Source organism: Leptonychotes weddellii, chromosome 10 (genome assembly GCF_054177405.1).
Source record: "Leptonychotes weddellii isolate Sample4059 chromosome 10, ASM5417740v2, whole genome shotgun sequence".
In the NCBI taxonomy this organism is placed as follows: Eukaryota; Metazoa; Chordata; class Mammalia; order Carnivora; family Phocidae; genus Leptonychotes; species Leptonychotes weddellii.
The window spans coordinates 55,372,494-55,393,865 of NC_138378.1; the positions used below are offsets into that span (position 1 = coordinate 55,372,494).

The 21,372-nt window shown below is 45.5% G+C and overlaps 1 protein-coding gene across 1 annotated transcript in view; it reads left to right on the forward strand.

Moving 5' to 3' along the window:
* Positions 1 to 21,372, forward strand: part of CAMKMT (calmodulin-lysine N-methyltransferase) — a 715,155-nt gene that overhangs the window by 398,650 nt on the left and 295,133 nt on the right. The gene's annotated exons all lie outside the window — the stretch shown is intronic.

Below are 21,372 nucleotides of genomic sequence, written 5' to 3' on the forward strand. Positions count from 1 at the left end.
GAAATGCTGTGAGATATCTTTGATAACAGATATCCTGAAAGAGAAGCGTTTGTTTATTTGCATGATAGGGTCACTTATTATACAAAAACTCACCAGCTTGCTTTTCTTTCCCCTCCTGCCCTCCCTCCAGCCCCCCTCTGAGGAAAATAAACAGTGTCATAATGATTTTGGTAAATAGAATTCTTTTTAAAGCCACCTGATCATGGGGAGATATTCTGAGAAGATTCTGGGATTTAGTTTAGTGTTGGTGTGTGGAAAAAAAGACATCACGTCACGTGGTGAAGAGATTTCTCAGGGGTTAAGAATAAACGTGTTTTGATCCCTTCAGATTCCATCGTGTTGCCATACTTGTTGTTATTTACTTTTAAAGGAAAGGTTACGGTGGAATGTTGATTTCCTTTAGGCTGCCAGGCGTCTGTGACGTGGCGTGAAACGGAGAGTCTTTTAGTTCTTTTTGTAGATTGTATCAGACAAGTTTGTGAATAAAACATTTTCAGTGTAATGTGTTTATTGGCTCAGACAGAACTAGAAATAATTCTGAAGCAAGCAAGCAAGCAAGCAAGCAAGCAAGCAACATGTACCAAAGTTCTCGGTGTTTTTCTCCTCTTGTGCTCATGTCAGGGTTTCTTTTTATTTATTGCTATAAAGTGTCCTTTGTCCTTGAGGATGTTGAATAGACTTCTTTCAAAAGTTATCAGAGACCGGTCTGATAAATCAGACGAGAAATTAGGAACATCTGAGTTATTTTCTAAGATGGGTTAATGAAGAGCTGAGGATTTGCATTTTCTTTTAAAGACCTAATGAGCAAGCCAAACAGTTGAGGGAGGAAGGCTCGCAGGCTGTCACATTGTGATTTATCAGAAAGCAGAAGGGAAAATTTGATACAGACAAGATTCCAAGCTGTGGCTTACTCGAAATGTGTTAACTTTTTTGAAAACAAGTGTGCAATCCTTGGCCTTTTACAAGAAAAAGTATGGCTTGAAAACCTCATACCATGTCCTCAGCCCTTAAACATTTAGCTCCATCAACGGCCCTTTGACAGAGAAAGAAAAACTGTTTTGTCTACACTCAGAAAATATTGCTTCCTAAACTACTGGAAACTACATTTGTATTTTCAGCCCTGAATTGAATTGAATTGCGATTACTAAGACCTTTTAAATAAGAGGCTTTTTCTTTACTGCTTAAAAAAAGAAGCTTGTCATCACATTGTCCTATAAGGAGGGAAGCCTCAGTTTTGAAATGATTTGTAAGTTTGAGGTCCTTAGAACTATCACCTTGAATTTGGAGCTGTGGTTAAATTGGTGAAAGGATGGGAGTGCAGGGATGGAGCTACATTTCTCTGTGTTCTTGGAAAATTTCTCGAATGGGGAAGAGGCCCAGAGCTTCTTCACTTTGGAAGCAGGAGCTCCCTCCTGCCCTTTCCAGCGTGATGGGGGTCAGGAGGACCGCACACAGGAACAGCCAGGGAGGGTCTAAAAACCCTCTACATCCTCCCCACCAAGCCCTGAGTGCTGTAAATATTTCAGGCTATTTGCATCACAATTTCTGGAAATTGTGTTGGAACTTTTAAATTTTATCTATTTAATAACGATTTTTTTTTACACTTCCTACTCATAAAAAATGTTTACGGGCTCTTTTGTGCTTTATATTTGTTATGAAAATGTGAAAATATACCGTGTTGAATTTTCGTGAAAGATATTAGGTCGCTATTCTCTGGTCTCCACTGTTAGAATTATTATTATTAAGGTGAAATTCATATAATATAAAATTAACCACTTCAAAGTGTACGATTCAATGGCACTTACTACATTCACAATATTGTGTCTGTAGGTTGTTTTTTCGGTTATATTTTCTCCCAGTTGTAGAATCACCAATAAGTCCTTGTTGAAGAGTTGTTAAATACCTATATTCACTCAACAAACATTTATGGAACAGATTTTTCCAAGAATGGTGCTAGGCTAAGCTCTGTTGTGGGTTATAAAGATGAAAAGAAATTGTCATGCCCTCAAGACATTTTTTTTTTTAATCATTAGACATGTGCTACTTTAGTCAGGGAATGCTTACTGATTTTATTAATAAACTTTATTCAGCCCACAGAGTTTTAGCATCCCAAAACATCAAGAGTTGCTTGATATTTCTCGGCAACATTAGCCAGTATCATCAGACTACAAGAGGTTGAGACTATTTACTGTACTATTTTTCTCAGAGTGTTAATTCTACCACTTTCTAGCTGTGTGCCTTTTGGCAAGTTACTTCTCTGCTCTGAACCTGGATCCTTTCTGCAGAAACAATAGGGCTGCCTTGCATAGTCCCCTGTGAGGATCAGCAGTAGTTTGATGCTAAATCACATCCTCCGTGCTCAATAAATCATTAATGGCTAAGACAAATACAAACATCAGTCCGGCTTGCCATGCCTTTCAACCAAAGAACAGAGTCTGACATTCTACAAGGGAAAACGAAGTGCCTTTTGGTGTGAGTTTTGCAAATCATAAAGCATCAAATTAATGTATGGTAGTGTGTGTGACGTCTGGGGAGATAATTTTAAAGCTCTCAATGGAGGGAGGGAGGGAGGCTTCAGGATTAGTATTTTGAATGGGAATGTCTAGAATGTGTAGTTTTGACTGTTGAATACCATCTCTCGCTGCCACTGAAAGCTTACAAATATCACCTGAAAAATTATTTCAATTTGCCATCGGACTGGAACCATCAATTTACACCTGAAATGTGTCAAAATGTTGGGTATCTCTATAATGATAAAAATGATTGGAATTGCCATGTTTAATTAAAATGTTAATCCACTGTCATCTTACATGATCTCTATTTATAGAGAATTTTCTATTTGCTGTTAGGATATTTTATTATTAAATGAAAACCCTGCTGTTTAGCCAATGGCTGGTGCTAACTCAAGGAGGAGGTGACAGTCTGCTAGGGGTGAGGAGAGGTGACCCCTTCATCAGGAGAGTGTCTCTTATAGTTGAAGGAGTGATTGCAGGGGAGCTGGAAAGACCACCCGGTCTCTAAATCTTCCCAGCCTGCTCCTTGATGTTTAAAATCTTTTAACAATAGATGTGGCTAAAATGCAAATGCTTTTCGGAAAAGGAACACAAAAGTTCGAATTCACAAAAAGATGCAAAATGCCAGATACCCAGCCCTTTTCTGAGGGTGGAAGGTTTGAAGGGTACAACATGGGAGGAAGGAAATTATCTTCACTGAATTTGTAATTTTACTAAAATTGACCATGAATCAGAAGAAAACTTCCAGGGGGTTTGGGGAGGGGAAGGGGAGCCTGAAATGTTGATCTTAGGAAATGATATTATCTCTGCTTTCTTGTCCAGAGGATGATTGGGTACAGGACCAGTCTCTGTTGAGGTACAAAAGCAGATCTCAGAGTCTGTATTCAAGATCCTTGGAAAGGACTCCGAATAACTACAAATGCCCCTGCTTGGTGTGGTCGCCATCTCAGACTGGATTCAGCCCATCTCGCCTGGGTTACTTGCCCAACCAGCCTTCCTGTATGACTCTTCCAGGGCTGGAGGGATGTCTCCTTCATAAATCTTCCTTCTCTCCATCTCTTGATCATCATCTTGACCCTAACCAAGCCCTCCCCACCCGTGCGGACTTAGCTCCTGGTTTCTCCTCCCCATTCATTGGTCAGCTTCTGGCCCCTCCTCCCCAGCTGTTGGTGACCTGCCCCTCAGACGCTAAGCTCCTGATCCTCTGGATACACCTTCTGGAGTGATTTGCTTTCTCCTTCATAACCCATCACTTCCTGGGATGGTGGCTCCCCGATTGACACATTCCACCCACTTCCCACATAAGCCTTTGCCCTGGCAGCCCTGTGTGTATCATCGATGCTTTCTTCGCTGGCCTGCAGGACAGCTCCATAGCAGGTGGTATTGAAGCGCTACGACCTTAGGACGGTACTGCTTTACAGGAGCCGCTGGCCCTGGGAAGCTGCCAGAGAGCCCTGCCTTTCCTATAGCTTCTGTCTGTCCTGCTTAAAGGTTCTTCCTCCATCTCCTTCAGCCCAATTCTGCTCAAGGAATACCTCCTCTGTGATGCCCTCTCTAACCTTTTTAGTCTTATCTGGAGAGTGACTTTTTAAATTTTTTTTTAAGATTTATTTATTTATTAGAGAGAGAGAGCACACACTCACAAATATGTGGGAGGGGCAGAGGGAGAGAATCTCAAGCAGACTCCCCACTGAGCGGAGAGCCTGCCTTTGGTCTCAATCCTACCACCCATGAGATCATGACCTGAGGGGAAATCACAAGTTGGTCGCTTAACAACTGAGCCACCCAGGCGCACCCCCCACTTTTTTTTTTTTTAAGATTTATTTATTTATTTGAGAGAGAGGGAAAGAGCGAGAGAGCACAAGTGGGGGGAGGGGCAGAGGGAAAGGGACAAGCAGACTCCCAGCTGATCAGGGCTCAATCCCAGGACCCTGAGATCACCACCAGAGCCAAAATCAAGAGTCGGCTACCCAACTGACTGAGTCACGCGGGCGCCCAAATACCCTTTTTTTTTTTCAATTATAAAAATATATGACATAAAATTTACCATTTAAACCATTTTTTAAAAGATTTTATTTATTTATTTGACAGAGAGACACAGCAAGAGAGGGAACACAGGCAGGGGGAGTGGGAGAGGGAGAAGCAGGCTTCCCGCCGAGCAGGGAGCCCGATGCGGGGCTCGATCCCAGGACCCTGGGACCATGACCTGAGCCGAAGGCAGACGCTTAACGACTGAGCCACCCAGGCGCCCCCACGTAAACCATTTTTTAAGTGTACAGTTTGGTGGCATTCAGTACACATCCACCATAGTGTGCAACTGTTACCACCATCCATCCCTAGAACTTTTTCATCATCCCAAACAGAAACCCTGTATCCATTAAACAAGGACTCTCTTTTCCCTTGTCCTTTGGAGCCTCTAATTCACTTTGTGTCTTTATAAATTTGACTACCCTTGATACCTCATATAAATGGAATCATATCATATTTGTCCTTTTGTGTCTGGCTTCTTTCACTTAGCATAATGTTTTCCGGGTTCATCCATGTTGTTAACAAGTGTCAGGATTTCATTCCTTGTTGAGCCTGAATAATATTCCATTGTGTGCATCTGTCACATTTTCTTTGTCCATTTGTCTATGGTGGCCATTTGGGTTGTTTCCACTTTTTGGCTACTGTGAATAATGCTGCTATGAAACACTGGTGCACAAGGGTCTGTTTGAGTCCATGCTTTCAATTCTTGAGGTCTCTAGCTAGACATAGAATTGCTGGATCATATGGTAATTTTATGTTTACCTTTTGAGAAACTGCCAAAGAGAAATCATTTTTATGACACCTTTATGTGACGCTTTATGGTTGACCAAATGCTGGATGTTCGTTAGCTTCTCAGAGCAAGCCTGTGAGACAGACACTGTAATGAACACCACTTCTATGCCGGTGAAGAAAATGAAGTTCAGAGAGGTTCAGTGACTTGACCAGGGTAACGCAACACATTGATGGGGACTTTGGCCTTAAAACAAAATTGTGTGGCTATGGTGCCCATAGGCTTTCTGATGCTGTGTGACACACCCCAGGGTTCCCTCATGGCTTTATCCCTACAACTAAAATGAGCCTTAAGGCACATGTCTTGACTCCCAGACTGTCAACCTCAAGGGTGCTGTGTCATGGTTATTTTTGTCTCTCTAATACGTACTGGGTCTGGTACATGATAGGTTCTCAATGAATGTCAGTTGAATGGATAAATGAATGAATGGGTTCTTGATGGAGAGGGAGGTGAAGAGAGGGAGGTGCCGCAACAGAGAAATGGTCAAGAGAGCCTCATGGTACCTTCGTATTTTGCCCCAGACATGTAAGCAGAGTGGTGTCTCTGTCCTAGCGGTGATCTCTGCTCCCTCACTCATCTGAAATGTCATTTCTTGCTCTAATTTTCCTGGCCCTGGACATTCTTGATCATGATGATTTGATGGTCACTTCTTCTCTATCTCTCCAGCCAGACTGTAGGCTCCCTGAGGTCAGGCTTAGGTCTATGACCCCAGCATTGAACACAGTGCCAGGCACAGAGTAGGTGTTTGGTATGTCGTTATTGACCGAATGAATTTTGCAGTGAAAGCGCCTCAGGAAGTTGCCCCTCTTTCCTTATTCATGCATGAGTGGAAGAGTTGTCAGATAGAATACAGGATGCCCAGTTAAATTTGAATTTCAGATAAACAATGAGCACTTTTCTTTAATATAATACATGCTTCTGCTAAAAAATTATTCATTGTCTATCTGAAATTGACATTTAACTGGGTGTCCTGTATTTTTATTTGCTAAACTGGCAACACTGGTCACTAGTTACTTTGTATTGCTTGTTGTCACATCATCGAAATCCTCAGAACTGTTAAGGTGAGAGTAGGAAACTGGTTTTTCCAGAGCTGAATTGCCAATTATCTTCTAGTCTTAAAAATGCAAATGGGTGCATTTTTTTCCTGAATGGAAATAATCCTACACCTGCAGCAATTTCATTCCCATTTGAAATTGTAGTTTCTGCATCCTCTCAGATAGCTCTGCTCTGACGTCAAAGTATTTCAAGTGTCTACTCTGGCTTTGGCTAATCCTGGCACCCAAGCCATTCACTCTGTATGTGCCTGTGGTCATTTGAAACATTCCCGGAAGGCTGACATATAGGCGTCTCGCTCATGGGCAGGCTAACTATTCTGATGTGTGGAATTTTCTTTAAAGATTTTTAAATTTATTTTGAGAGAAAGAAGAGTGGGGAGAGGGGCAGAGGGAGAGGGAGAGAGAGAATCTCAAGCAGACTCCTTGCTGAGCACGGAGCCCGACGTGGGGCTCGAACTCACAACCCTGAGATCATGACCCCATCCAAAATCAAGAGTCAGCTGCTTAACCAACTGAACCACCCAGGCACCCCTGATGTGTGGAATTTATTACCCTCATACTTCTGAAGGTTCTTCTGGGTTTGACTGTTCTATAATCCAGAACTTCCAGCATGACACCTAATTAGGGACGTGACTTGGTTTCCCCATAAGCCTGTTTTTAGTTGTGGCTCTGGCAGAAGACATTCTCTAATCTCCCCAACGGTCCACCCGAGTTCACCTGAGTGAGAGCGCTGGGATCAGTTCTCTTCACCAGATGTACCTCACACTTCCTGGAATGAAGGAGGCGCAGAGGATCCAGGTGGGGAGCACAGCCACTGACTTCTTGACCAGGATGGCGTCTGCTGGGTCTGGGGAGCTAGGGGCTGAGGCCAAACTGGGGGGAAGGTGGGGGCTGCAAGAAAAGACCAAGAGAAGAAATGAGAATCTTACATGGTTATCCGCCTAAGTACTGAATTATAACAGCCCTTGCTGCTTTTCTAACTCGCCTCGTATAATCTTGCCAGGATGCAGTTACTTACGCGTCTGCCGATTTAGGGAATTTTTTTTTTTTAAACATTAGTTTTTCAGATTTAGAAGCAGCTAGACTGATGAAGAGCCACAGAGTTGGAGGAGGAGTGGGGTGCTGGACAGGAGGTGGTGGCGGCTCACCCGGGGCATCGTGAATAGTAGTCCTTGCAAATGGGGTGACCAGGAGCAGAGATACGGCAGAGATTGGGGCAGCAGAGCAGCTCAAGGGCACTTGCAAAAGTGTGGGGTTTCCCGCAGACAATGGCCAGGTGGCAGGAAGGCAGAGAGTCACCCAATCCAGAAATGTCTGAGTTACTTAACATCCAGACTGGGCATCTTGAACTTGGGAAGTTCTTGGGCTAAGGGATTGAAAAGTCTATGTCCTTCCAGGGCCTCAGTTTCCCTCCTGCTCAGGGTGTAGAGGCTAATCTCTGTCACCAGCTGGGCAGCAGGGGAGACTGCAGAAACTTAGGGGCTAGCCCTTTGTATTCTTGGGAAGACAGATATCCTCCAAAGTGTCCAAAGTCAAGTCAGAATAGATCCAGAGTGAACAGGGCAGAAAACACGCTTGCAGGGACATTGTGGGGTGGGGAGGCTGGAATGTATAGTGGAGCCAATCAGGTTGAGTTACTCTTTGAAAGTTCTGCTCCCCTCTGGAATAGAAAATGGAATTTGCCTCATAACCTAAAATCCCAGCTTTCCGTTGGCTGTCACTCACTTGAAGGGACCTCGTGGGAACTGGTAGACACAGGCCAGGCAGTCCTTGGGGAAATCAGCCTACCCTGTGGGACCTGTTACAAAATCCCCCAAACTTCCCAAACACTAGGGTTTAGGCTGAAACAGAACACTCCATGGGGATCTCATCACCTGATGCCATATCCCATCCTGTCTCTGAAGGAAGGAGTCCTATGGGGGCAAAGTAACCCTAGGTTGTATTTTAGGATTTTGTTTTCAGGAGATCCTGGAGAGAAGGTCCATGGGGATTTCACTGTCTGATTACCACCACTTATGGGATTATATATAAGACTTGACATGTGAGTTGCCCTCTGGCCACCCAGCATATAAGGAAGGGGCCAAGAGGGAGGGGTCTAGAGGGGAGATGGCAGGTCAGGGTTTGTGGAGCCTGTTAAGCCCTGCAGCCCTTGCCCTATCAGAAGGGCCTCCTGGTGGGCACAGAAAAACCATTAGAGACTTCTGTACCCTCAGGAAGGCCCAGAGAATGGACCAGACCCGAAGCATCCAGGAACTTGAATCTAAAAGACATCAACTGTCCCCTTCCTGGATCTGGGCATCCCCTCCCAGGCAGGACCCTCTCTGACATGATCAACAAAATATGATTATTTTGCAGAGGTCTAAAAAATCAGGTGATGGGGTTTCATAATTCTCCATTCTCTTCCCTTTATGGGAAGTTATATTCATTCCAAGTTGATATGATGGGTGGGTTTGCTGGGAATGGGGCTTTGCTAGTGACATATGAGGCAGAAAGGGCTGGACTGGCATTGGGGGATGGCTAGAAACAAACCAAGTCTGTGGTTGGGGGAGCCAACTGAGTGAGGTGGGGAGTGGATCCTCCCAAAGCTCCTGAGATCAGAATCAGAGCTGGGGCAAGAAGCCTGAGCAGAGGGCGTGGACGGGCCTTTCCTCTCTAGGTTTCCACTCCTCATTACCCTCAGCCCAGGCCTCTCTCCTGGGTCCCCTTCTTCCTCGCTATTTGTGTGTTGACGATGTGGGGATGGCCAGAGGGGAGCTGGTGCGCTGGCCTCTTATATAATCCGATAATTGGCTGTAATCTGTGTATGAAATATTTGGAGATCTGCCTCCCCATTAATTCCTACTTGAAGAATAATCACATGTCCACATACAGGCCTTTGGGCCATGTTCTCCCCTCACATCCCTGGAGCCCCTATCATAGCCTCAGCTCTACCAAAAGTTTCTGTAAATTGTCCACACCCTGTTGGTTACATTTTTAACTTATCACAAATGTAAAAAAAAAAAAATCCGTATTCAGAGGGAAGGCCCTCCACCAATGTCTTTGAGTAAACATGGGGGTAAGATTCTTAGAAGCTTCTGTTAGGCGGAGCATGCATGTACTCGGTGTGACCAGAGAGGGTCCTGACAAGAATCCTGGGCAGAGGGGCAAAAGGTGGGGAGGGAGGAGGATTCGTGTTATAGGTGTGAAGCTACAGCAGTGCCTTGGGTTGTCATGGAAACAGCACTCGAACGCTGTTTAGAGGTGGGAAGGCCAGGGTGGGAGGCCTGGGACTCTTTCTAGGAGGGAGCAACAAAGAACCAAGGACAGGTCTATGTGTGAAGAGTCTGGTCCGGGGCTTCTGGGAGCTCAGCGCCTTCTCTGTGAGCTGGCCTCTGAGCACTGCTGTCTGCTTTCCTGGTGGGAACCATTCAAGGAGAGGATGGAGAAGGAGCAAGAATAAGAGGAGCTAGAGACTTTGGTGCTCAGCGCGGGCGATGCCTGCACAAAGGGAGCCTTTCAGCCTCTGAAGGGTTGCTCCCCAGGGTGGAGGAAGCAGCATGAAGCAGGACAAGCCCCAGAGAGATCTGGTTCAGGCTGGAATCTTGTGTTGGATGTGATACTGGGCACTTGTGTTGAGGTATCCATTCATTCAGGCAGAGTTGGCAGACTAGGTGGTTACATAGCTGGGATATTTTGGGGAGTACCAAAACGGCCCTTCTGTTCCCAGTGTCCCTCCAGCACTTGACATCCCACCATTGGAGATTCTTGCCATTGGCTTAAACATATCCTCCTCGGGCCCTTCCTTTCCTTGGAAGGTTCTCCTAGGAGGGGTCCCACGTTCAGTCCCTGCGCCTCGGCGCGGACTGGTTTATCAAACGCTATGGCAGGACCTGAGCAGCATGGAGCCTCAGGGAGCCTGGGTACAAAAGGGATGCTGGGAGAAGGAAGGAAATGAGAGGTTGGATGTCCCAAAGGCAAATTTGCCAACCCTTCCAGTTTGTCCAGGCACCTGTCACAGCTTGATGGGCAGCTTGGAATTTTCCTATCATCCCCTACCTTTCCTGGTTCCAGCCGTGCTGGAAGGCTTGATAGCAAATGATTTTTTAGTATAAGTATGTCCCATATATTGCATGTGGCATAATTATGAGTATTCGTGGCTGATCTGAAATTCAAATTTAACCGGGTGTCCTATATTGCTATTGGCTGAATTTCACAATCTCACCTGTGAGCAGCTAGGATTCCCAGGCCCTGCCTTTCCTTCTTTCAACTGGGGCTTCCAGCAGGATGTGCAGTGGTTGCTATCTCTTTCCTTCTCCCCCTCTCTCTTTCACTCCCCTCCCCTTTCCCCTCCTCTCTCTCCCCTCTACCTCTTCCTACCTACCTATCACTGCCTCTGCCATCTCTATCCGTCTTCAAGAACAGAAGTTTCAGAGTCAGACACACCTGGATGTGATCCTGTCCCACTGTTTACTGACTGCATGAGCCTGGGCAGGTAACTTGACCTCTGTGAACTTCAAGTCCCTCAAGGTAGATGGAATGACATTAAGGCGTCATGATGCCACCGTTAGGATTAAATGAGGTACTATGTGGAAAGGACCAAGCACAGCACCTGACCTCATAACACTGGCAAACAGCTTCTGAGCTGTCAGCCCTCCCCTCAGACTCGGTTGTTGAGGTGCCCTGATGCTATCTGTTCGCATCCGCATTCTGAACCAAGTGCACACACTGGCACTTCTTCCCGGGCTGAAAGAGTCCTCTTACCAACACCATCTGTGAGGATCGAAGACTTCCCGCTGGAAAAACAGAGGAGGGAAGTTAAACCACACACTTCACAGCCAACCGGAAAGACCTCTGAAATTTTGTTCTCCTCCAGCGTCTCTCTGTGAGGTTTCTTTGTTTCCTTTTCCCACCCGAGTTGTTCCTCTGGACCGACGACAACCTCTCTTTCCCTCCCTCTCGATGGTCTTGCAAATCTGGCACTTTGTCCTATGTAGCCAGTTAGCTACATGCTCAATTGCTCTTGAATATCCCTTTCCTGTTTTACTCTCCTTTCCATGTTGTCTAGCATAATATTTCCTCCACGCAGATACAGTGCTCTCCCCAGGAGGAATTCTGGGGAACACGATTTTCTGCTTATCCTTACTCTTTGTGATAAGGCCAGACCGTATATGTGATACTCATTTATGTTACTCCTTACAGCAACTCCATGATGTGGGTGCTGTTAACATTCCCACTCACAGATGAGGAAACTGCGGCTCCAAAGGTTTAAAGAATCACCCAGAATACGTAAAGAACCCCTAGAAATTAACGAGGAAATGGTAAACAATACAATGGAAAAATGGGCGGCAGATACGAATGGGCAATTCAGGATGGAGGCAACCAGGACAATAAACATTTGGAATAATTCCCCACCTCTCAGGGAATTGCAGATTAAAACAAGAATAAGATATCAGCCCTCACACTCATCAACTTGGCCAAACAGTTGAAAAGTCCGACAACACTCAGTGTCGGTGAGAATGTGGGGAAGCAAGGGTGGTGCCAGTAGGGAGGTGAGTGGGGAAAATCACACGGGGGCATTGGGCAGTATCTCGTGAAGTTGAGAACGCGCACCCCACGCCACAGCGATTCCACAGCTTAGTTTTAGCTTGGAGAAATGCTCGTAGAATCCTCCCTCGGGAAAGTGCTTGCAGGAATGAACACAATAGCACTGTTTGTGACAGGACAGCAGTGGGAACGACTCACCAATCTCTAGGCCAAATCTGGCCTGCCACCTGCTTTTGCACAGTGTGCAAGCTAAGAATGATTTGAGCCTTTTGAAATGGTTGGAAAAAAATAAAAAGAAGAATATTTTGTGACACATGAAAATTATGATCGAAAACTTATGTCCACACAAAAACCCGCTCACAGATGTTTCTAGCAGCTTTCTTCATAATTGCCAAAACATGAAAGCAGCCAAGATGTCTTGCAGTAGGTGATGGATAAATAAACTGTAGTACATCCAGATAATGGAATATTATTCAGTGCTAAAATAAATGAGCTAACAAGCCACGAAATGACATAGAGGAAGCTCATATGCATATAACTAAGTGAAAGAAGCAAATCTGGAAAGACTACACACCATATGATTCCAACCATATGACATTCTGGAAAAGGCAAAACTAGGGGCGCCTGGGTGGCTCAGTTGGTTAAGCGACTGCCTTCGGCTCAGGTCATGATCCCGGAGTCCTGGGATCGAGTCCCGCATCGGGCTCCCGGCTCGGCGGGGAGCCTGCTTCTCCCTCTGACCCTCCCCCCTCTCATGCTGTTTCTCTCTCTCTCTCTCTCTCTCAAATAAATAAATAAATAAAATCTTTAAAAAAAAAGAAAAGGCAAAACTATAGAGATAGTAAAAAGCTCAGTGGTGCCAGGGGTGAGGTAGGGAGTAGGGAGAACACAGAGGCATTGCTCAGAGGATTTGGGGGGTAGTGAAACTACTCTGTATGTTACCATAATGGCAGATACATGTCATTATACATTTGTCCAAACCCACAGAACGTACAATACCAGGAGTAAGCCCTAACTGAAACTATCGATTCTCAGTGATGATGATGTGTCAATGTAGGTTTACCAGTTGTCACAAATGCCCCAGTCTGTTGGGGAATGTTGATAATGGGGGAGGCTATGTACATGTGGGGGATATATGGGACTATTTATGGAAATATATGGGAAGTCTCTGTACCTTCCTCTCAATTTTGCTGTGAACCTTACACTGCTCTAAAAAATAAAGTCTTATTTTAAAAAATTACACGAAATAAATTTTTATTGGAGCACAGCCGAACTCATGCGGTCTGTGGCTGCTTTCCCTCTGCCAGGGTAGAATTAAATCACTGAAGAGACCATTTGGCCTAAAACACGTACTGTCTGGCCCTTTATGGAGGAAGGTTGCTGGCATCTGCTCTAGGAGGTGAGAAATAAAACAGCGGCTCAGCCTCAGAGCAGAACACCATACAGCTGTCACCCAGGTACCAACAAGGGTCAGTCTCAGAATATAATGTCCAATGCAGAAAAAGGCATTTTCAAAAGAATACCTAAAATATGGTAACTATCATGTAAAATTTTAAGCTGCAGATATTATTACAGCGTATAAGAGTCACAGTTATTTATGTAGGTAGTGAAAGGTTTTTTTGTTTTTTTTTTTAATGCACTGGAAAAATAAACAACTTCAGGACACTTGTTACCTTTGGAGAGGAAAGAAGGGGGATGATGAGGAGATAGTTCTAGCTAATTGTTAACATTTCATTTCCTCTTTAAAAAGGGGATGATATGGGGCAGCTGGCTGGCTCAGTTGGTAGAGCATGTGACTCTTAATCTCAGGATCCCGAGTTCAAGCCCCACATTGGGCATGGGGCCTTATTTAAAAAAAAAAGAAAAAGAAAAGAATAAAAAAATTTAAAAGGGGTGATATGGAGTAGATAGGATACAAAGTTGCTATCTTTAATGCTAGGGATGAATATGTGGGTGCCTGTTATATATAAGTGTAAAGGTTATATATAAGTGCTTGTTTTATATTTCTTTGAGATATTTCATAATTAAACTAAGACATTTTGGGAAAAGAAAAGAGAAATTAATTAACTCACTCACGATCACCCAGCTGGGAAGAGGCAGATTTGAAGAGGTTGGATTTGAACTTAGTCTGTCTGATCCCAGAGATAAACTCTTAACCACACACTCTATGTCTCCCTTAATGTATTGACATAAATGCTCAAGAAATGGCTTTTCTCTTTCTGCCTCCCCTAAGAGTTTATAAATATGAGTAGAGGTGAGTCCCTTGGCACCAGTGGTGTCAAGCAGTTTGGCTTGGCTGTCCTATCAGGCTCCCTGGTCCTATCCATTCTTGCACAGGAAAGGACCCTGGCTTCTACCCAGGGGTTCACGGACACCCGGGGAGTCTATCAGGAAGCAGTTCAGGATGGAACATGATGAGATGTTGAAATGTAGCCTTGACATCCCAACAGGCTTGGTATGAAGACTGTGGCCTTGGGTCATATGGTCACATAGGCTCCATGTGAATCCTTTGAGACTTCATAGGGCCACCTAAGAAGGTTCCAGAAATTTTGTTTTCTGAGTCCTCGTTGAAATGAGAATATTCTTTTTCTCTTTCTCTACCCCCTCCCCCAAAATGGCACCCATTAGCCATTCCTATCATTCTTCCCCTCTCACAATAGTGGAGAACCAAACGGGAAAGGGATCTCCAACAGGTGCAAACATCTCAGTTTGCAGACTCCAAGCACTGGTGCACACAATGAGGCCTTCCCTCCACCACACCCAACCGCCCAGGCATGGCAGCTTGGGGCGCAAAGCAGTCAGGGTTCCCACTCCAAAGCTTCCCTCTCCCCAACTCCTATGTTCCTCTCACCTCTGGAAATGCCTTCTCTTTTGTCTGCTTTGTCTGCCCCACCCATCACTTAAGGCCCATTTTAAAGCCCACCTCTTCTGGGAAGTCTGCCCAAATCCCCAGCCTGCCATGGCCTCTCACCTCAAAACTCCTGTGGTATTTGTCACCCAGCACCCTCATGGCTTTCTGAGGCATGGCTATATTAGTTACCCTTTTACCTTGGTTAGTTTGATATATGAGTGATTGGAGCTCAAGGTCTATGCCTTATTTGTACTTTCCCATGATACTTAGCACAGGGCCAGGTACACAGTAGGCACTTAATAAGTGTTTGTGAATGAATGAATTAATGAATGAAGCAAATTTGAAAAAACTCCTGGAATTCTGTTCCTATGGAGGGAGAGAGCCCCAAACTAGGTCAGGTGAAATCTGGCCCTGCTCCTCCACCCTAGTCTGGCTTTCAGGGAAGCCTCCGACTCCCTGGGTGTGGGGGAGGATCTGCCTGCCTGTGACTGGCCTTGTGGGGCAGGGGATAGAGAGGGAGATCCAGAGCCCAGAATGGATGCCGATGGAGTGGGTGCAGGGGTCACCATGGGGGAGGGAAGCCTTAGCATTGGCCTCCCTCCTTATATTTTGTTTATTTCTCTATTTGTGCCCAGGTGCCTCGGACAATGCCCCATGCTGGCTGGCTAAGTAACGTGACAACAGCTGAAGAAGAAATAAAGCAAAAGAGAAAAACAAGGAAAAGAGGGTCAACAAAGAGAGAATTCACCTTTCATGCGCCTGTAAAGTCCTCCGTTGGGGAATGAAGTTAAGACACAAAAGCTTTGCAACAACAACATTGTGGGGGAAGGCACAAGAGGGAAGCCGAACAGCCATTAAAGCAATTAAGAAAAGATTAAGGTCGCTTGTGGTGGAGAGAGAGAGACCCATTAATCAATAGGCCAGAAATCGCAGCAGGCTACAAAATTATAAGACCAGGCAAACTGGAGAACACACAGGCTCACCTCAACCAAGATGCCTGAGTAACTCAAAAGCAGAAATATTATATTCATTTCTTAGGCTTGGGGGGAAAAACCGCTCTTAGAGGAACTGTTTCCTTTTAATCAGCTAATGGGGCATCCTGAGGCAGGGGTGAGGTCCACATTGATTTCAAGGCAGATTCTAAAGCATCCTGGTCTAAAGAAAAATTCGCAATAATGCATGATACCACTGTTAGTGGGGTGGAGGAAATATCGAGCACAAGCCTGTCTGATAATATTAGGAAGGGTCCTAAAACTCCCAGGGCTGGGGGCAGGGGTTCTATTATTTTTCGTAAATATCTGCTGCCCCTTCCCAGGAAGACCAGCATCCCTGCTCCATAGACAGCAGGCTTGGCTCTATGACTTGCTCAGCCAATGAAACATGTTCTCGTCCCAGCGCAAGTTTGAAGAGCCTGCATGCAGTTTGCCATGGGCCTTTTTTTTTTTTGCCCTTTGCCACAGCCCTGAAGTTTTGTAGACAGAGACTGTTGCCTCTGGCTGGGGTCAACGTGAAGCCCGTGTGGGTGGGCCAAAGGCTCAGCTGACTGGCAGAGGACATATATGGTGAGCAAGTGATAAACTTTGTTGTTTTACCCTCCTGAGGAGTGGGGGGTGCCAGCATACGCTGACTGATGCGTGTCCTCACAGCATGTCACAGCTGCACGGAAGCCGTATGGGCTTCCTATTTCTTACAGGATAAATCTCGAACTTCTGGTCCTGACATCAAGCCCTCCCCTATCCGCGTCTATTATGGATTTCCCCATTCTCTTCATGTGCTCCCATAGTCCCGCCTGACCACTCTCCTCATGGTGCCCATGTACCTTGTTTTAGTCAAGAAGGTCTTGTGGTTAAGAGATCTCAATTGCTCAGGCCTTTGATCACGCTCTCTGATACCTGACCCCCCCACCCCCACCCCGTGAAGCCGTTTCACATAACCCCCAGCTCTTAGTCATCTCTGGACCATTATAGCTCAGAGTCTGTGCCATTTAAACACTCATTTTTATTTAACAAATACATATATAGTGCTTGCTAAACGTCAGGTACTGTATTCATAGCTTTACCTATATTAGTACATTTAATTCCCGCACAACCTTATTATTCCCATCTTGCATGTGGCCTGACTTATCTTCTTACCAAGATTACAGAGCCCGGGAAGGCACAGGCGCTTTCTAGACCTCTTTTATCTTCCCTACACTTAGCCCCATAGCTGGCCCACTAGCTCCCTCCCAAGATCTGTTGGTTGATTGAAAATCTAATGGATAACATCATTTCATCCATTTCTTTGTCTCCAGGTAGAATAGAAGCAAAACCACCTCAGAGAAAACTTCTTCCCAAAAGTGCCTATTTGAGTGTAGGGGAGGCTTCCTGGCTTCCAGCTCAAGCATCAACTTGGGCAGCACTGACTTTGTTGTAGGTATTCATGAAGACAGAGAGCAGGTGACCATCTCTTACTTAGGATAATAACTATGATACCAGAAGATCATTATGCTTTTAATCCCTTCCTTGTTTGATACTGCCTTGTTTCTAAAAGGATATATGACGGCTGGTAAGGAACCATAAATATAATCCAGGATACACAGAGAGAGTGGGAAGGAATCATCAAAACATACTGTTAAATGAAAAAAGCTCATTGTAGGGGCACCTGGGTGGCTCAGTTGGTTACATGTCTGCCTTTGGCTCAGGTCATGATCTCAGAGTCCTGGGATCGAGCCCCATGTCGGGCTCCCCGCCCAGCAGGGAGCCTGTTTCTCCCTTTCCCTCTACCCCTCCCCCCACTCATGCTCTCTTTCTCTCAAATAAATAAATAAAATCTTTTAAAAAAGAAAAAAGCACATTGTAGAATAATGGACACTGTGTGAGCCATTTATAGAATTCCTACAAAAAATAAGTCTTCCCACAAATTTCTATGAGCACATATACGTATTTATTACAATTTTAAAAAGAAAGACCTGAACTAAATTTAGGACAGTGGCTACTGCTCTGGTTAGGGGTAGGAAACAATCCTAGAGAGGGACAATGGGCATTTCTACTTCATTTGTAATGTTTTATTGACTTGAAGTAAATATAACAAAATATTAACAGTTGTCAATTTTGTATGGCAACTATCAGGCATGGCATTATTTTGTGAGCTTTTCAGAATTTTTAAAGTTTCTCAAGTTTTATTTTTTAAAGGGAAAGAAATAGAAAGAGATTTGGAAGAATACCTCAAAGCTGTATTTTCTTGCTCTGGGGAGCCACAGATTTATCTCTAAGCTTTCTAAAAGCCTCTATAAAGAAAGGAGCCCAGTCAGTTATATAATTCATGGTGTCATGAGTGGCCCCAGGTGAAAGCCTAATGAGGCTTTGGAGAAGCCCGGAAACTGATACTAAGAACTCCAGAAACAATGGTATCTCCAGACTGTCTCTATCTTTTTTAAAAGATTTTATTTATTTATTTATTTATTTATTTATTTATTTATTTATTTATTTATTTAGAGCAGGGGAGGGGCAGAGGGAGAGGGAGACAGAGAGAAAGAGGGAGAGCATGCCACCACTGAGGGCCAAGCACAGAGCTGGACGCAGGGCTCGATCTCACCATCCCGAGATCACGACCTGAGCTGAAATCAAGAGTTGACCGCCCCACCGACTGAGCTACTCAGGCGCCCCCAGTGACTAGATTTTTAAAAATGGCATCGCAGCCAGGCCCAATTTGTCAAGCAGTTCTGCACAAGCCCTACAGCAGGGCAGGTCCCACTCTCTGCCTGCCAGCCTGGTCTGGGGCTGGGTTTTCAGGCCCCTAGGGGAGGAAAGGGGCCATGTGTCCTTAAAGCAAAGAAATGCAAATGATTCCTGCCCTTGGCTGAGCCTGTGACCAGTACAGGGGAGAGAGATGGGGATTACGCCACTGGCCGGGGCCTGGGGGAAGCGTCGATGTCTTCTTCTCCTTGCGGGGTAATGGTGGGCAGCTGGGAGCAGGCTTGGCTGTTCCCTCATGGAACCTGCAGACTCACCTCTCTAGACAGCCATCCCACCTCCTCAGGAGGTGAGCCCAGGGGGACTCACTGCTCTGCCAGGTGTCTCCTCAGAAAGCATTTGGGATTGGCTCTCACGTGCAAACACACGGGGACACAGACACCCAGGGCCGGGAACTCCAGGCAGTGTGCCCAACAGTCTAGCCTGAAAAATGTTTAAGGCAGGTGTAACCAGATAGCCACCCCCCACCGACCTGCCAAGAAAGAATTCAAGAACGTTTGCCCAGCCTGCCCACACTTCCCGGTGTGTCCCCTGGATGCACTGCTTGAGAAACGAACGTCCCTGCAGCCCCGTGAAGTGTGAAGCTGACATTTTACAATCAGTTAATGGGGCTTGCCGAAGAGTGGCTCTCTTTCCTTTCCTTGGGGCGATAATTAGCAGAGAGAACCAACTGCCTGTTCAGGCCACTCCCAGAACACTTACTCCCTAAACAGCCACACGTCAGAGCAAGGGTTCCGTGGCCAGAATGGAGCCCCACCACTTAGTAGGGGGCATGTTACTTCAACTTGCTAAGCTTTGGCTCCCTCACCTGTAAAGCAGAGATGATATGAACACTGCACTTGCTTCACTGGGTTGTTGTGGGGAAATAATACATCAGTGTGCTTGCGCTCACTGTAAGCCTTAGTTACTATTATTATTATTATTATTATTATTATTATTATTATTATTATTATTATTATTTATGCGGGTGGTGGTGGCATTTCTACCCTTAAATTCTCCCCCCACCCCTTTATCCTCCAGACAAATCTCCATTCCTTTGTCACTTGACCCTCCAATGCTCAACATATTTTAACTGATTGGATACTGAGCAGCGCGCTATTTCAGCTTTTCAGTCTGGGCCTGGAGATGAGTTTCCTGGGTCAGATGGTTTTGGGGATTCTGAGGTATGCGTATCATTCTGTGTAGGTTTGGCGGTAACAGAACCAGGAACCTCAGCCGGGCAGCTGCCGTCCGGGAAGGACGTGCCCTTCTTCCTCACTCTCCCCACTCCCCCTGGCATCTCCAAGGGAGAGTGAAAATTGGGGCTCAGCTAATCCTGAAGGATAGGCCTTGAGAAATGCTCTCTCAGGCCTTGCTCTGGGAAAAGGGTTTGTGAGCTAAGAAGGGCTGGTCGTTGGATTGGTCAAGTTGTGTGGAATGAGACAAGTAATTTCTGAGGTGATAAGAGAGACTCATGAGCTTCTACAAAGGGGGGGGGAAGACCCGCTGGCCATTGCGGGGGAGGGTGCCCAGGGCCCCTCACTAAGCTCCCTTCCTCACACAGCTGGTCTGTCCTCATTAGCATGCCACCACTGAGGGCCACTGGGAGCCACACTTTGTGGATTATCCAGAGCTGAGAGTAATCCCAAAATTCACAGTCACAGGCTCCAGTAATAAAAAAGAAATGGAAACTGGATGTGTGTGGGGGGAATGAGTGCTGACGACCAGACAAGCAAATCATATTCGTGTTCCAGTGCGAAGAATCTGAGACTTTTGGGTCTCAGGACCTCTTAAAAATTATTGGGGATCCCAAAGAACTTTTGTTTATGTGGGTTATAGCTGTTGATGTTAACTGTATTAGAAATTAAAACTAAGAAATGTTTAAAATATTTATTAACTAGCTTTTTAAGTCACCATAATAAGCCCATTACGTGTTAGCATTAATAGCGTATTTTTATGAAAAACAGCTATATTTGCAAAGCAAAAAAAAATCAATGAGAAGAGTGACATTGTTTTGCATTTTTGCAAATCCCTTTAGTGTCTGGCTTCGTGGAGGGCAGCTGGGTTCTTGTATCTGCTTCTGCCTTCAGTCTTTTGTGATACCACACACTATGTAGCTTCTGGAAAACACCAACGTGTAATGTGAGAGAATGGAAGGGGAAAAAGGCAAATACTATCTTAATATTATTTTGAAAACAGTCTTGACCTCAGAGTCCCCCGAAAGAGTCTTGGGGACCCCCAGTGATCTCCAAACCACACTCTGAGGATTATTGTTCTAGTGAACACTGGAAACAACCCTTGTAAGATGACAGAAGCTTCTTTTAACTTTGCGGCTTCTCCCCTCTTTACTCTTCCCTACCCCAGATCTGTATCTATATAATAATTTTTTTTAAAGATTTTATTTATCTGTCAGAGAGAGAGAGCATATGCAAGGGGAGTGGCAGGCAGAGGGAGAAGCAGACTCCCTGCCGAGCAAGGAGCCCGATGTGGACTCGATCCCAGGACCTTGGGATCATGACCTGAGCCGAAGGCAGTCGCTTAACCAACTGAGCCACCCAGGAGCCCCTGTATCCGTATAATTAATAAGTGCTGGACACCGTGCTATATGCTAGAGGCACAAAGAAGAAAAATGTAAAAGCCTGGCCCAAGGAAGCTGACAGCCCGGGAGAAGGTGGACATACAACCACCTTGGGCTCCAGAGAAGCTCTGCGTAGCTCCAGGCTCAGAGGATGTGGCACTCTGCCTGCAAGTGAAGGAGAGGCGAGGGCCCCTCCAGAGTGGACTCTTGAGAGACGCCCATCACATCAGTGCTGCCCATGAAGTGCTGTGTAATCTGAAGTAATCAGGGAAGTCTTCTTGGAGGAGGTGGGATTAAGGGCCTAATATGGCCTTCCAGGCACCT